Here is a 17,207-nt window from a genome sequence, read left to right as displayed (position 1 = left end):
TGATTGCACATAAATTCTATCAATCGAGTTGACTAAATAACGTATTGTGCATAGCCGTGGACCAAGCATGGAAGATTGTGAAGAAAGATCACAAGTATGACCTTGCCGAGTTGCAATGGACTCAATTGGCAAAGAATTTGGTTTTAGTGAGAAAATAAAAGAATTTAATGTGTATGTTTGGATCTCTTGTTTATGTTCAAAACCTTTTTCCTACCATTGGAAATATAGTATGGGAACAAGGTAATCCTATTACAAGGCAAATTAATGACTTTATTCAAAAAAATGGGAGACGATTTTTTGAATATTATGGATAGTTACTTTGATGAGTTTAAGCAAACTATCAGAAAGAGGACTGGGATCACTAGGTCTTTAGTACAGGAATACTACAATGATGTATGATTTTTGGTAGACACAGACAACACATTTGTATAGGCAGTCATACCTAGGGTAGTATGGTTAAGGTCATTTTCCTATGAGATTAATATTGATGAAGTCAGTGCCGCCATTACTACACTTTTGGTAGAAAAAGTTGATAAGGAGGTCAAGCCATTTGACAAATATGAAGTAGCAAAGGATAGAATCACAATTGATGTGAAGACTACTTCTATGGACAAGAAGAGAAAGAAAATGATTGAGGATCTAGAAGGAAAACTAGGTGAGGGATCCAAGAAAGAAGTACCCCTATAGATCACTCAAGGATTCAATGAAGATAAGAGCAGTGATTAAGAAGTTGAGGAAGAAGAAGGAATTGTCAAGAAGAAAGGCAAAGAGATAGTAGTTAAGGTGAAGAAGGGAAAACAAGTAACCATTGTCGAGACTAAGGTTAAACAAAGTTTGAAAAAGTTCACATTCAAACCAACCTCCTCTCCTCCTACTCCACTCAAAAAAGACTGAGAATGAGAGCTGCTATAGCAGCTAGTGTCAAGAAGCCACAGAGAAAAGGAGTGGCCATAATGGTTAAAGCAGGTGAAGGCACAAGTGGGTTAAAGAGAAAGACACCAACATCAAAGGTCGTGCCACCAAAGAGAAGGAAATATGTTGCTAAGCAAAATGACAATGAAGAAGATGAAGAGAAAATAGAGCATGATCAAGCAAGCCAATAGCAAGTTGTTATGCATAAACCACCACAGAATATTGACGAGGTATGTGAGAATATTAGAAGTTCAGCAAGACAATTAGGTTTTAAATTCGTCAAATATGAAAATATAGGAAAATCAGATAAAAGAAAAATAGAAGAGGCAATAGTTGACATGATGAGAAAATTTAAGACAACGCCTCTAGAAATTGGAAATGATGTGCCTAGTGATCTCTATAGTAATATTGATGAGATATGGCAGTCTTCCATAATGATAGAAAGAAATATTAGAGAGGAAATACTTGCACAAAATATCTTGATATGTCAAAGAAACAAATTGCACAATTCATGGATAAGTATAGGGGGATATTTGTCCCTAAATATAGAGCTTTTCAAGTGCCAAAAAACAAAATTAAGGATGTAGTCCAACAAAGAAAACAAATTTGGAAAGTAATATTAGGACTAAGTGCTGAACAGAATGATAATGAAGAAGAATCAAAATAGGTAGAGCTTGATAGCCAAGAAGACATATAGGATGACACAAATACTTTGGTTGAAGCTACTCAATAGAAGGTGAAAGATAGTGAGCAACAAGAAGGAATTATTGTTGAGGATATATCGAGTGATGATAGGCAAGATACAAGTGTAATGAGTGAGCAAGCACAAAGGAATGAAGTTCCTATTCCTACATCTACACCTGAATCATTACTCAACACCAATCCAATCATTGTCCAAATTAAGGAGTATCCAAAGATTCGTGAACAAAACCAATCCCAACAGGTAATTCTTTCTATTTTTGATGCACCTATTTTTACTTTTGACTTTAATGAACAATTGTAATAGACACAACAACAAAAGACTCTTGTAGGAGCACAATGTTCAAGTAGAGAAATCTACTACTAGTCATGAATGACCAAATGTCTCAAGATCTCCTACCAAGGGATTAAAGGAGACAATGTCATCAGTTGATCTAAACACTGAGCAACAAGAGAACTAGCCAAATGAGGCAGTAACTACAAGTGCAGTACCAAGTGTGGTGACATCCACAAAACTTGAAGTAAGAAATGATGCTACACGTACACAATAGGATACAACATCTCAGGTAGAATCAGTTTCAACAAATTTTGATGTTAGTAGTGCACAAGAATAAAAGAGATCGAGTGTTGATACCTCATCACAAAATCATTACTAGTGTTGAGCTGTAGCATTCCAAAGACAAAAAAAACTTGAAGAAGAAGACTAAGTCACCTAGGAAGCCAATGACACTTGATTTGGTCATAGTAATTCCAAAGTTTGATCTTGACAACTTGACTCTTGATGAGATGCACTTTTTACAAGATTTGTTGGTAAGGAAGACCAACCAAGAAGAATTGAGAAGAGAACTTCAAGAAAAGTAGGTATTGCATGACATAAAGGATATATTTGTTGATGTATATGATATTAAAGATATTGATGAAAAATCCCCTATCATAGCCCAATTGGTTCATATTGTTGAAAAGGTAAATAATGATGATATTGAGGCTAATGAGAAGTTGACACAATGGTTTGAAAAGAAGTTTTAGAAAAAGTTTGAGAAAAATTCTCAACGGAGATTACATTGAAGAAGGTTGGACTCTCTACACTTGTACAAAATTTATAAGATGCCCCCAAACTTCATAAATAATTATTCAAAAGAAACTAGATCCACCAGCAACTAACGTTCACACTATGTTAAAGATGCGCCACAAGTTAGATGATGGAAACTGCATACTGACACGAAAACTATATTTCACCCAAATATTTCATAGAATTTGTAGCAAGTTTTTTTTCTAAAAATACTACCTATACCAAACATAACCATACTTGTGTATGGAAATTTGAGACATTGATGGTAAGTGGAAGAGACTGCTTGCATATCATGGATCCATGGCCTGTCTAGTAGACTATTGTAAGTTAATTTCAAGTCCAAGACATGATAAATAGTTTCTTTTACCACTGGGCCAACCTTGATTGGCATAATAACCATGCCTTTAGAGGATCTCTCCTCATCATCATAAGATTTTATGGTAATATTTTTCTTAGGATCTATAGCATCCTTTGTATACCCTAGTACCTTTACCAGTTTCAAGGTGCAAATGTTTACACTAGCCCCTCCATTAACCAAAGCTCTTTTGAATCTATTTCAGTGGATGAAGACTTCAATGTGCAATGGCGAGTTTTGCGGATGTGTGAAGGACATGTCATCTTGTGCCGAGAAGGACACATGGTGAGGGGCAACTAAGTTACTTACCATATATTGAAATCTATTGACATCCAAATTATTTGGTACTATGGCTTTAGTGAGGATCTCTTTACACTTAGGAGATATTTGTAGCAACTCAAAAATAGAGATATAAGTGGGAGTTTCTAATAACTGGTTGACCAGACTATATTTGTATATGGGGGTGCTCACGGTGGCTTGGTCTAGATTAGTGGTTGGCCCTAGTAGAACTATTTTTGAATCTTGACCTCAAGTTATAACATTTAAAGGTTGTTTCTTATGTTTGTCTTTAACAATGATGACATTAACAACATCGTCAAACCAAGAGATCATGTTAATCATGTTATCATAGTTATGGGCATAGTTGAATTTATCATTTGAGGATGAGGCTTGGTTGGTTTTGGATGATTCTCCCTTATCATGACTCAAGAAAGGGTTCTTGAAGTTTGTGTGGTCTTCATTGTTACAAAGAATGTTTACTTCAATATTATCATTATCAATTAATTTTTGGATGGCTCCTTTTAGAGCATAACAATTGTTGGTAAGATGCCCCCGGTTACAATGGTAGGCACAATTTTTTTTTCACTCTGCCAATAAGGTTTGACCTATGGTTTGTAGGGCTTGGCTTCTGGTAGTATGATGAGCTCATCTTCTAAGAGCGTTTGCAACACTCTTTCATAGGTCTCCCCAGTGGGAGTATAGACTCTAGGTTGATCCATACATTCGTATCCTCTTTGTGGAGGGGCTTGATTATAAGCTACATACTAGTTGGAGATATTTTGGCTTAAAGGAGTGTTTGTGTTCCTACAATAGAAAGGACGAGCATGATCTTGCTTTGGTGTGTCCTATCGAGTAGTCACATTGGTGTTATTAATAGCTAGACATTGTTGATTGGGAGAGGGGGAGTTGTGGTTTAACATGATTGACTTCAACTACCCCCTCATTTTTCATGTGTTTATTGTTATTCCTCCACCATGATTTTTGTTTATCACTCGATCGGTAGAACGAATTATGAGACTAGGAGGAATTGTTTGAGAAACCCTTGTCATCTTTTGATAGCTTGATGATGTCATTATTTGTTAAGGTCTGTTCTACTTTGGCTTCATTTTGTAATGTGGTTTTAAGGTCCTTAGGACCTTGAAGTTGTAGCCAATATTTCATCAGCTTGGAGAGGCTATTAATGAATATATCCATTTTTTCTTTATCTGGGATGTCCCAATGATATTTGGCAAGGGTATGCCTCCATCTTTGTAGGAACACCTTGAAGGATTCTCTTGGGAGTTGTTTTGTATCACATAGGTTGATCATGGTGGTCTCCCTTTTGATGTTATAGGAATACTTTGTGATGAACACAACAACAAATTGATCAAACAATTTGATGTTGGAGGGGATTTTTGAGAACCACTCCATGGCTTGTCCCCCCAAACTCCTAGGGAACATCTGCATGAGATAGGTTGTGTCATGGACAAATTCCATACTCAAAGTATAGAATTGTCAGAGATAATCTTGTGGATCAGTTGTGCTGAAATATTTATCATATTTCGGTAGTTGCATGTTTTGTTGAAATGATGTCAAGGTAATTCTTTTATCAAACGAGATAGGATATTCTTTCTCAAGACTAAATTCAACAGGTTGAACCTTCCTGTGTTTCATTCTTTCCATCTCTAGTTGTAGATCTTGAACTTTTTGTGTGACCACATCCAGGGGTGATTCTTCTCGATCCCTCTTAAGGTTGGATACGTCAAATTTTGAAGGCAACTTTGCACCTTATTGTGCCAATGATAGCAAATGGCATTCTTTATTTTGTTCGAGTATTTTTTCCATTATGTCCACAAGCTCAAGATTTTGTTGAAAATATCTAATTTTTTCAAGGTCATTTTCACCCCATATGTGAGATGAACCCATTTCATTGGAAGGTTGTGAGTTTTGTCATTTGAACAAGGTTGATAGATGGTCAATAGGCGTAACAAGTTCAATGATGCTTGGGGATTGCACAGATTTAATAATTCATTTTTCTATTCTCGCACTTAACCATATGGGCAATCATTTAAGTTTCTCTTGTTTTGTGGCTATACTAATTTTACGCAGTGGCATGAGACGTGGATGAGATCCCTTTAATTCTTCTGCATTTCAAAGGTATGAGGATTGTTTCTAGACCAAAATGTGTTGGAATATCAAGTTATGTTTTAAAAAGGTTTTTAGTGGTGTTGATGATGATAAGTCTCAATTTCATGAAGTTAGGTAGGGGACAGATGTGTATTTTCGTTCATTGTTGACTTGATGTACGAAGTTGTGATAATGTTGGCTATTGGATAAGAGACCTAATGTCGGGTTGGAACATTGCTTGCTTTAAAGATGGTGGTCAATTTCAAGATTCCTCAATTTTGCAGAATGTCAATGAAGGAAAAGGGTATCCAAATTTGATGTTTTTTTATCAACATTACGTGTGCAAATAGCCTCTGTTTTGAGATTTCTCTCAGATGCATTGTAGGAATTTTCAAATGCGCTATTTTAGTCCTTATATGCGCTAGTGTATGGTATGCCAAGCATTTTTTTTGCAATGTGTAAGCATTTTTATATAGGCATATGTGTTATTTTGATTTTCAAATGTGTTGTTTTTCAGTCAAATCTATTGTTGTATCAGTGAGATGTGTTGTTGCATCAGTCGTATGTGCTATTAAAGGAGGTAAATGCATTATAGAAGTGGGCAAATCCGTTGGTCAAGGTATTGGATGTGTTATTTTAGAGCATATAATAGCGTTTGTATTCAATTTAGTACCAGTTTGCAGTTGTGTCTTAATTAGCTTGGAAGGATTATAGTCTGAAGTTCATTAACATGCATTTAAGCAAATACATTCAAGCACAATCAATAGTAGAAATGACAATGAAATAAACCCGCACACACCTAGAAAATGAAAAAAAAATGGCTTCTTGACAAGGCTTCTTAAAGTTGGTGACTACAGGGCTTTAGTGTTTAACCAATAGTGTTTGAATTTACCTCTCTGGTGATAGAGAACTTCCCACCAGCACTAAGGAGGTTTGGTGCAATCTCTTGCAAGACTACTAGAGGAAGGCTATGTTTTAAACACAATTGACTTGCATTCGGTTAGAAATGAAAGACGCAAGGTGTTCCCTCTCACTGGCCCTACTAAGAACAATCTCAAGAGGTAGTCTTTCTACGACTGAATAATCTACCTAGTGAAAAGTGGGAAAAGCAGAAATCAGAAGAAAATTTGGGAGTTGTTGATGCGAGTTTTGTATCACTTACATAACATATTAGGATTTGAATATTTGATATGGGATATCAAACATGAAACTCCTCTCTTGAAAAGTTAATGCTCATGAGACATGAGTATAACTCCAATGTTCCTTACACCGTTGGATACTCTCTTAGTTTTATCGATGTGATTTGCTAGTAATCACGTAGGTGGCCTTACGTAAATTGTTGAGGATGACTTGGACTTTGGTGGGATGAAGGTGATGGTGGCTCGATTTGTGAAATGTGTGGGTGGAAGATAATGTTGATGGTAGTGATGATGGAGGGTGTGTCTGTCGATGATGATGTTGATGGAAAGCGATGGTGGTAGAAGGTGAATGGGATGAGTTCTGATATTCGACTTACTTCTCTAACTTCTCTCTCTAAACTTCAACTACCCAGCTACTCACTATTCTACTCCTACTCCTATGAATGGAAGGTTAGCAAATGGACGGGGATCGAACCTAATGAGAGCTGACCAGCGGCCTCACTTCCATAGGTGCAATGATTCAAAGGAATAATAAACTAGTTCACCACACAAGGCTTCCCAACCAACTACTAGGATGCTAGTGGTCTAGTATTGATCTCTATCAAACACCTACTAATGCTACCATACAACTATCCATCTACTTCACTCCTACTTAGCAACTTGAAATGAAATTTACTTCAACAACTTGAAAAGAAATCTAACTATGTGGAAGTAGAAAACATGTAATAACACCTAATGTTCTTAATCAACATGCAAATCACAACAATGAAAAAGAGAGCAATTTTGTTATTATCTTCGCAACAATTTCTCCAACACTTTACAAATGAGAGCAAATGGCCTTTTATAGGGGCCAAAAATACAATGGACGGTGGAGATCAAAACAAGATCAGTGATCTAGATTGGATCCTCAAAACCCTAATTAGGGTTGCCACCCCATCAGCCAATGAGAAGCTACCACCTCATCAATGGACCACTGAAAAAAGTGCAAAAAGCGGCAACCAATTAGGAGGCACCAAAATGGTGGCCAATCAGAAATAGACACTTGTCTTATTCTAGAAGAAAGAGAAATTGCAACTTGGGCTTACATCAAATGATCTTCTAATTTAACTCTTCCCTTTTCTTTCATTTTCTTAGCTAAGGCAATGAACTTAGCTAGCCTTTCATTAACTTCTTCCATAGGAGGACAAGGTGTGTGTTTCGTCCTGAGTTCTTCTGACTTTGCCACACTGCTTGCTGCTTGTAGTATCTTTTTGTGATCCTTCTCATATTCCTTCACAAATCAAATAAAAGCATTGAGAGAGGAAAGGGTGCCCAAATGCTTTTTCTTGATAGCAACCTTTTCTAACTCATCCAACCTTGATCCAAAATCTGTCTCGTTGACATTCTCTTCTCTGATATCCTCAAAATCAAGTGCCACCCCAACATCGCTCATCATGGTTGAAATAGAAGTGTCGACACTTGGGTTGTGTCGTGCAATCTCATTATGTATTTCTTCAAGTGTTCTAAATATGGAAGTCAATGCAACAAACCAAGATTCAACTATACTCAATCCTCTCTCATCAACCAACCTGGCCCTTTGCAGATATGCCTCTGGTAGCCCAATGAACGCTTGTAGCCTAGGAATAACCAAATCTTTGATGGGAAGGAAATCTTTCCACTCTTCTTCGAATAATCTGAACTTGTCTCTAACAACCACTAATGACTGGAATGTAGAGACGAAGGAAGGTAAGAAATTTTGGCCATCTTGGATTGTATCATGGATCCAATCCCTAACTTCATGTAGCTGAGCTGATATCTCTTCTGAATTGCTCCCATTGTCTTAAGGAAGGGATGCTTGGTGTAGCTATTGGATGGGCTGGCAATCTCTCCAATATTTGTTCTCAACCTCAAACTTTGCTATTCTTTCATTTTCCTTCCTCAACCTTTCTCTAATTGATGCTATACCTTCCTGGACCTCCTCACACTCCATGTCATCGGTATTCCCTCCCAAGTTATGATCCATTATCTCATATTCCTAGGCCACAATCTCATCTACTACTTTGTTGACTGTTGGAATAGCAATTTGAACCTTTCGGTGACCATTATTGTCGCTCCTAATTACCCTTGCCACCGTTTTTGCCATTTGTTTTTGGTTCTCGCTATCACCCTTTTCCATTAACCCTTGGATGTCTTCAACTTAATGGTTTTTTACCACCTCGCCTCTTGGCATAAGCATTTGCCTTGACCATAGTGGTGCAGTGCATCTCCCCAAATCTGGGTTTGCTTTGACTAACAAAGCATCACCAAAGGCCTTGCGTGCCTGACTTATTGCCTCGATGTCGATTGGTCCATCTTCTGCACTACTAGTTTCTGCCATATCATTTCCTTGTTGGTTCTCCGAGAGAGGGGAGTACTCGGTGCTCTCACTATAGCCACTTGATTCTGAATCAGAGCTCACCTCCACCGCGGCTCCTTCATCATTTAAATTGACCTCTTGGCTTCCAGCCTCGATTATACTCTCTCTTGATGGTGTTGTGTGTTATCTCTTGGCTGGAGTTTCGAATGTTCTTTTCCCTTTTTGACCTCCAAAACCTTCTTCTTGTCGTTTCTAACCATTTCCTATTGCCAGCTACTTCCTTCATTCTTCTGTCCAATCGATTTTGTTTGTTTCTCCTTTGGCATCATCATCTCATAGGTAAGGGGAATCATTTGCCTTTGTAGCTTCCTTAGTCTTTCATTATACCACAACTCAGTATGTAAATCTACTGCCCTCGTGACTGCCTCCAAGGAAGGATCCTGATGGTCATCCCAATCCACTGGATTCAATTTTGTTCTTTCTACTGTATCATAGTCTTCTCTCAACACATTTCCATCATCCTTCAGTTGATCCAGAATATCAAGGCCTCTCCATCTGATAGCCCTCATAATGTTCACTGACAGCCTTAAGAAAGCTAGCTTTCTCACATGAAAGTCATCTTTGACGTTGGCCCAAAAATCTTCTATGGTGGGAACATGCTTGAATTCATTTCCATGAGATACCTTGATAAGACCATTAGGATCAAATCCTTGCCTTGCTCTGTACCATCCTAGATGATACTATTCCAATTCCTTCTCTGCAGCTTCAAAGGAGGCTCGATTTGGCCAACTATCATTGCCAATTATGATTAAGAATGTAATGTTTGTTTTCTCTTCATTTCTTATCATTCTATCATAGTGCTCCAGTTGCCTAGCCAATTCCATTAAAACTACCTTGTTGGGTGGGTATCTTGAAAGCCTCTTGGGAAAAATTGTACTTCCTGCCACTCTAATGTATGTAAACTATGGAAATTGGATGAACCAACTCTCATACTTCTTAATTCTTGCTTCTGCTTCTGGTGAAAGTCTCTTAGCAGGTGTCCCTTGTAATACCCTTACTGTCTTCATGGCGAAGGCATCGCAAAATATCTTGTAATCCTTATTGTTGTGCAAATGGAGTTGTGGATAGCATTCATGTACCAAATATTGCCCCGGTCCACTACCAACTTCTCCCAAGGCCTTCAGTCCTGGACTCTTGTACAATCTAGCAATTAGGTAGAACAGATAGGAGCCCATATAAAATTGCCTTTGGTTTTGCACAGTTCTAAGTTGCAATTCTAAGTTCTCACTTATGATCTTATCCCAATCAAACCTTCTTTTCCCCTTTTCAATCTCATCAATGAAGAAGTACATCCAGTTTTCAAATTGCATCCGTTGAGCTAGGCCCATGATCCGGCTGAGAAGAACAACGAGATCACCATATTCTAGTTTGAAGTCTGCCATTGTGAACCTTGATGATCTGCTAACACCTTTCTTTACCTCGTGAATCCAATTCTACTTTAGATGTGTGAAATAGGCCTCTTGGTTATCTTGTAATGATTTGGTTGTCTGATCCATCATCACAACCATCATGCCTTTGTACTAAGGAATGTTGAATGTTTCTTTGATTGCTTGTTCGCCAATGTTGGCCAACACTCTCTTCCCTTCACCAAAAATGATGGATTTACTATTTAGATCAAATCTAGATGCACATTCCATGATCAACTTCGGACATGAAAATGTAGGAGGAAAAGTTGTTGCATGTACAATTCTGCTTTTGTATATCCTCTTTGCCAAGGGGGATTGTCCTTCCTTTAGTCTTTCCTTCATTCATATCATGTCCATTGTACCGATATTGGTGTCGGTTATTCTCTTCATTTTTGAGAAGAAGGGTGTTTTGGGCATCATATCCTCTTTGTCTTTCTTAGTGTTTGTCCACTTGGGATTCTTACTTGCACTAACATCCTCCATACTCGTCGCCCTATTACAAGATGGTAGAGTGGTGGACCAGAGGCAAGTAGAACCAAGGGAAGCAATCCTTAGACTATAACAAAAGAAGGATGTCAGCTTAAGGACCCCTTGCAACTCTAAATGATGAAAATTCACCTTAACCAATAATCTTACATCAACTTTTCAGAATTAGGACTAGACCTTAAGAACTTTAAACCCCTTTGCAAATCAGAAATTTAAACATCTAAAGCTATCCTCCACTTGTCCACAAAGCAAAAATTAGACTTTCTCATGCATCTTCTCTCCCAACAAAAAATCACCTATGTCTGATATGAAAAGTGCAGTCCTTAAATGGAGAAAATCAAACCCTTACACAAATCGCTCATGGCACATAAATCAAGTATGCACTAGCAAAAATTGCCAAATAATGGAGGAAATCTACCCTTTGCCAAGTCTTCCAACAATGAAAAATCTGTCCCAAGAGAAAAATCGCCAAGTAGTGGAGAAATATGCCTTGAAACTAACTCGCCAATCACCAAAAATCTGCTCCTCAATAAAAATTCGCCTAAGCATGGAGAGGAAGAAATGAAATGTGAGGAAGAAATGGGAGAGAGGCTATCTCTTATACCCAACTTCCCTCTCCCTCTAAGCCAGCCAACTTGGTCCTAGAGGAGAGAAAAAATAAAATTAAAACGAAATTAAGGCCCACAATTAAATACTTAGCTCAAACTTTAATTTTGCCCAAAGGAAAATTGCACTTTTAAATTGCCATTTTGCTCCAAATTGCAAAAAGAAATTAAATGATGCCTTGGACATGTTAAATATTTCCATTAATGAGAATTTAGTAATTAATACGTCATTAAAATTGGATTTTGGCTAACCAAAAGCCATTTTTTCAATATTAAATTACCAGTTTCATTAAAGGTAAAAAGTTTTCAAGGCAATTTTAAATCTATTAAAGCCAATTTTTTGCAATTTTCTCCAAATCAATTTTGCTATGCCAATTAGAAATTTTTTGATGAAAAATAAAATAAAATTGCTCCTAGAGCCAAAAATCAAATTTTGTTATTTTTATTTTTGCAATTTAGCCTCATCACAAAAATTAAAATTTTCACCAAAGAAAAATTTGAGATTTTCCAAAACTTAAGTCTAGCAAATTTTTTTCTTTTGAAAGATTATTCAAATTTACACAATTATATCCATATTTTCAAAAGAAAATGTATAAGTAAAAATTTACAATTTTATCCTGCCAAATATTGCACTTTAAAATTTTGTCTGGCCTAAGGATGAAATTGGTGGCTCTAAAAAATCAAGCAGAACTAGGTGAAAATAAGCTAAGTCTCCCCACATTTGGCCTGAAGGTGCCAAGGCATGAAATTTTCAAAACTCAAAAAAAAATTGACAACCCAAAAATTTGCCAAGGCGATAAAAAAAAAAGGGGGTCCCCAAAGAATTTGGGGCGATGGTGTGAGAACCTCACAACAAGAGTTTGATCCCTCTAAGAGAGTGGGAGAATATCCCTACTACTTTGATCTCTCAAACACAACAAATGGAATTGTTCAATTACGAGCCTTTACCTACGAAAGATAGGAGGCTCCTATTTAATCTACGTGTTTGTTCGTTCCCAGCTTGATTGCTACTGACCCTTACAAAAGGTTTGGCATTCTGATCAACTTAGTAAGTTGAGAGCATAGGCCTACTTTTGAACATATCAGCGAAATCAAACTTCCTACTTAAACTAGGTTATGAATTTAGAAATGATGCAATCTAATGGACAAGGGTTCAAACTTACTTGATTCAACGCTAGCAAAGTCTAGGCACATTTTTTATTGTCTTCATTCCCTTCTCATGATTTTAGTAGCCCGAGAGTTCCTATCTAGTCCAAAAGAGACCTGTAAGCAGCCAGCAATCATATATGCAAGTTATAGTTCTAATTTGATGTGCACAGAAAATTTCATATGCGTTACATAAATGTGCAAATGTGTTATAAGATCAATCAAAAGCGCTAATTTAATATGTAAATGCGCTATAAAACAATGCAGATGCGTTACAGAATACTTCAAATGTGTTACAGAATATTTCAAATGCATTACAGAACACTTCAAATGCATTCAAAGATAATGTGAGGCATTAAAACAATGTTCAAAAGCATCAAAATGTCACAGAAGTCTCAGATCCGATGTTTGTGAGCTCAAGAATGTCTACAAAAGATTGTTGCTCCTATTATGGGTCTTCCCGAATGTTGTAAAACCTATAACAAGTCAGATCTGCACAAGGAACTAGAGAAAAATACAAATCTAGAAGAAAAATAGAAGATTGGAAAGAAAAGTTAAAGAACAAAAAGACTTAAGATGAAGCCCCACGGTGGGCGCCAATTTGTACATGGTGGAATCGTGTATTCATGAGACCTTAGTGTAGAGTGCAATCAAAATAACAATAAACGAATCTAGACTCAAGAAATCACTGGTAAAGAAAGACTCCACGAACATCTCATATTTTCCTAACTACAACTGCTAAAATTGCTCTCAGACTAGCATCTTAGTGAGAGTTCTAGAACGAGAGTATGTTACGAATGCAAATCTATCAAAGTCTATGCTAGATCTATATGAGTATGGAGATTATGTGAAGATAATAACACTAGAATGCTAGAATCATGTGCATGTGTAAGCTTAAATGATATAAAATGACACTAAATGAATGCTAAAATGATATCAAAATGACATGAATTTTCTATAATAACAATGCTAAAAGGGATAATAACTCTAAATGTGCCTATATTGCAGATGCCTAAAACTTGGATCTTTTTGCTCTTGAATTTCCCTCCTATTTATAGGATTTTAGGAGGGGGCTGGGGTAAGGATCAAGATTTTACTTTTCACTGGAGGGTAATGGTGAAATTATAAATATCTCATAAAGCACCAAAAGGAAGACTCCAACAGACTTAGTTTGTGAGGATAAATGATGATTTTTTAATTCTTTTAATTGTAAAAAGGAGGATTTTCACTTTTGTGAGGATAAAAGACTTTTATTGATTTATTAAATGTTCCATTTATTTTCAACTTTTGCCTTTTCCTTTTTCCTTTTTTTAATTTCATTTTATGATTTATGAATTGTTTTTCCTCCTTTAAAGTTATTTAGTTCTTTTTTTATTAATGACTTGATGTTACCACTGATTTGAAAGTCATTTGTTTTCCTCTTTTATCTGATTTTGTCCTTAATTTGCTTTGTTTGCTTGAAATTTGTGTTGTTTTAGGTCTTTGCCAATTTTAGGGTTTCTACAGTTATTATTGTCGTTGGCTTACTAACCTTTTGTTTCTTCTTTATCTCAAGTCAACTTTGAGTTTTATTTCTACTTAAAGCTCTTGTGATGGAAACATAAAATGGTAGATAGTAAATCACTTTATTTTATGCATTGTGATATATGGACACTAACAAATTACATTGGCTTAACTTAGTAGTGTAGGTACAATTGATGTATATTATATTAGAATGCATTCAATTGAAAATCCATTCTTTAAAGAAATGAATGTAGCATGTCTTATTATGAGTAATGAATTCGATTTTCTTATCTGCCTTTAGAAATTATTGTAATTCTTATATATATCAATGCATCGAGACGATGCATTTTCTAAGGGGGGAAAGATGTCACAACCTGTATTTGCATAATTCGAGTGAAATGGACAAACTTACTGCCACGTAGATATCATTGGGGAAATTGATTAAATTAATAACTTTATTGCTTTCATTAATAACATAGTTAGTTAAGATCGACTATTACTTCAGTTTGTTTGGCTAAAAAGGAGGATATTGGGTCAGTTGCATTTATTTTTTAGATTTTTTTTTAAAAAATGTGCCAGTTATGCTGGAAGATGCATATATAACTTGAATCTTGAAAAAACACTAGAACTAGAGACGGCTAGGAGGAGGGGAGAAAGGAAAAAAGGGAGCTTAGGATTGGAGCTCTAACAAAAGGATTAAGCAATAGGCACCAGGTTCTTTTGTTGTTTGTGCAAATTCTGATTGCTTTATCTAGAATGTCAGAGTTTCGTTTGAATGTGAACAAAATCTTTGTAAATGATAGTACTAAAAGTTTAAGCATCTGTTGTATTTTGATTGAAGGTTTGTCAGTAAACAAATCTCAATCAGTTTACATCTAAAGACAATTATTTTCTTTCCCACGAAATCTATAATGTGTATGTTGTGCCTCCCTATTAATATGGTAACCATCTACAAAGAAAGGACAAACAAGATCTCAGTTGAATGTGGAAATCGGTATTAAATGTCTTGTCATCTTGATGCCTATAAGGAGTGCATGATTATCCCTGTTATGCTCGTTGCCAAATGGGATCCAATATTGATTTTAGGATTTTATTTTTTTATTTTTATTTTTGATGTATCCTTAATGAAGACATGAATAGGCTTGGAAGTACCTTTATTCCTTTGTGTGTATATTTTTCTGGCATTGAGAGTACCCTCTTTTGTGCAACACTTATGTTATTCCACTAGAAGGCTTGGGAAGATGTGCTCAACATTTTGGTCTAGATTTTGCCTGAATCGACCACTAGTGGAATAGGCAAAACATAAATAGGCTTTGGTGTCGAGCATTATGACTTACCAAGTCATAAACAAAAAATGCCATTGTGAGATACACCTTGTGTTAATTTTATTGAAGTGGATCATTACATTCTCCCTTCGAATTTCGGGGAATCAATATGACTGGGTATCCATAGTAGGTGTTAATGGTCGAATGAATTGAGAGAAACGGATATTTTATCCCTGCAAACCATAGCATTGTGTGGACATAAGGACAAATCAATGACATAGGAACTAGGAAATCCAAACTTACATAAATTAGTTTGTGTCAAGTGTTGCCAATTTAAATTGTGCTTATTAACTATACATATCAAAGGCTGGTTGTGGAATCGATACCCTTACCACTCATGAAGGAATGGTCTCTCACCCAATCCAATATCGTGTTGAACGTGTCCTTGTGAGGGCAGATTGCATAATTCATTTGACTACACTAGCATGTCCTTTTTGTTTGAGGCTAAAGCTATGATCCAATGCTAAACTAGGAACTAACAAGGTCTACTTTACCATTTAAAACTACCAATGCCTGGATTACCATTTCACCTTGTCGTTTCTGAGGGTTTGAGCTTAAAATGAATGGTGGTGAGAACAAAGTTTTAAAATAACTAGTAGTGATTACTCCTCCCATACCTTGATTCAATTGTCTCCAATATACTAACATTGATTTAAGATACCTTGGTTTCAGAAGTTAACCATTGAAATCTAGAGTTAGATGTTCCCAAGGAATGGGACTATCCTTGAGACGGTACACTACACCAAAATTCTTATGCGGGAATAACTGAAACTATTTTTCCATAGTAAACTATTTTTCTATTTATATACTTAGCAAACATAATGTACATTTGTGTGAAACATTGCAGCTTGCAATGCTTTTCTATAGCAAAATTGTGCTCTTATAAGCTTGGAAGTAATCGTAGTTATGTTGTCCTTTCCTTCAAGTTGGAATAATAATAATTTGGGGCAATGAATGCATGATAGTAGTTGGGCATGTTTGTTGCATTTCCACTTTGCCTTGCAATGTTGCTAAACTTCAAATCATGTTATCACTGTTCATTTTATGAATCTTTTACGAAAATAATAAATCTGGCACTTGTGAGTGGAATAGAAGAGTAACTCTCGAACTTAGTTAAACTGAGAGAATGAATTACTTAGTTTCTAAGGTTGGGGTCTCATGGGCACCCACTTCCTTAAAAGTAAAGCGGGTGCCGCTGAGATTTTGTAAGCATATTTAAAAAAGGAAGCGGTCCTATAGATTTATATGTGAATCTGCTTTAAAAATTAGCCCCTAAATTCAAGGAAGATGATTGTCTCATGAAATTTGAAAAAAAAAAAATTAAAAAAATTTTCACAAATTTGTTTAGTGGGATTATTTCATTTTTGGTGAGAAAATGAAGAGTAGGATTGACAAATGGCACAAATCTTCCCTAAGCTGGTGGGGCTAAATCCAGCCCCACCCCATTTTTACCCGCTCAAATTTAGGGGGCTAAAAATTTGGGGCTCCTACTTTGTAGGAAAGATTCCAATTAAAGCTTTAGCCCCCTCTAAAATATTACCATGGAGCCACCCGCTCCACAAAAATAGAGCCCAAGCCCCTCCCATAGGACCCTTGCCTAACTTTTTGATTAGTATTGTACCTTAATTTTACTTTTCACTCATTAAGAATTACTTCAAAAGATTTAAACGTATGGGGTCATTAGTGACTAAATTATTGTTGTAATGAAGATTTCATGTACTCTTAACCTGATTGACTAATGGGCAACTCAGGTGTCTAACAAATATAATTTCAATTTTTTTG

This window comes from Cupressus sempervirens, chromosome 9 (assembly GCF_028749045.1).
Source record: "Cupressus sempervirens isolate cs-2001-9-10 chromosome 9, ASM2874904v1, whole genome shotgun sequence".
In the NCBI taxonomy this organism is placed as follows: Eukaryota; Viridiplantae; Streptophyta; class Pinopsida; order Cupressales; family Cupressaceae; genus Cupressus; species Cupressus sempervirens.
The sequence above is the reverse complement of the archived record's forward strand: the minus strand, read 5'-3'. Positions refer to the sequence as shown.